This window comes from Etheostoma cragini, chromosome 2 (assembly GCF_013103735.1).
Source record: "Etheostoma cragini isolate CJK2018 chromosome 2, CSU_Ecrag_1.0, whole genome shotgun sequence".
Lineage (NCBI taxonomy): Eukaryota > Metazoa > Chordata > Actinopteri > Perciformes > Percidae > Etheostoma > Etheostoma cragini.
The window spans coordinates 29,921,823-29,923,065 of record NC_048408.1 but is presented as its reverse complement, the minus strand read 5'-3'; positions in this window follow the sequence as shown (position 1 = coordinate 29,923,065).

Sequence of the window (1,243 nt, the reverse complement as noted above, 5' to 3'; positions counted from 1 at the left end):
TAAACACACCTCAAAATCCACGGTGGATTACATCAAGAGGCGTGAACTGAAGGTTTTGCCATGGCCTTCACAATCTCCTGACCTCTTTTCTTGCTAGGCCATGAACTACTATAAACTACTATTTTCTGGGACTGTTATTGCCACTCTTCATTCTAACCCCAAACGTCGTCAGACACCGCATACCAAGATCCGGGGCCTGGGTCTGGGTATGGGTCTGGGTCTGGGCCTGGGTCTGGGTCTGGGTCAGGGTCTGGGTCTGGGTCTGGGTCTGTCCCAGGTTTCTGCCTAAAAGGAAGTTTTTCCTCGCCACTGTCGCCCTGTTGCTTGCTCTGGAGGAAACTACTAGACCTGTTGGGTCCTTGTAAATTCTGGAGTGTGGTCTAGACCTCTTCTATCTGTAAAGGGTCTTGAGATAACTCTATATATCTGATTATATAGATAACAGTTTCTTCAAATTTCCTAAACACTTTTCACTAAACAGAGATCACTCCTCTATTTTAGATATTCGGTCGTTCTGTTTTCTTTATTACATTAGTTATTTTTGTCAATGAATGATTCTTTTATAAATACGTTTAAGTGAATGTTGTTGTGTATTTTGAGTTTGTAATCAATTGCTTTTCCTAGCTTCAAACAACCACGTCTCTGATTTTAGGGGGACCTGTAAAGACCCCGTTACAGTAGTCGAGTCTACTGAAGATGAAAGCATGGACAAGTTTTTCCAAAATCCTGTTGACACATGAGTCCTTTAACCCTTGATGTATTCTTAAGGTACAATAAAAGGCTGACTTTGTAAATTGTCTTAATGGGGCTTATAAAATCCAGGTCCAGGTTGAGGAAGTCCCGAGGTGGTCTTGTCGTTGGTTAGATTGCTAAAGTTTGGCTTAGTCCTCCATTAGGCCTGGGCCTGGACCCACCAACTACGACTAAAGACTTGCAGGAATGTGAAGCGAAATCACTTCAAAGAGTCTCGTTTTGTCTCGTCAAATCTAATCTCCCTCCGCTTTGAAGACGGACGGCATTGTTATTCTCCCGTCGCTGAGAGCCTCGATAGGAATATTCATGCTGGAGGAAGAGGAGGAGGAGGAGGAGGAGGTGTGTGTGTGTGTGTGTGTGTGTGTGTGTGTGTGGGCCAGGTAAAGCTACATTTGTGGGGACCAAAAACTGTGAATCCAGTATACTTATGGGGTCCTGACAGCTTTGTGGGGACAAAATGCTGGTCCCCTTAACGTTAAAGGGCTTTTTG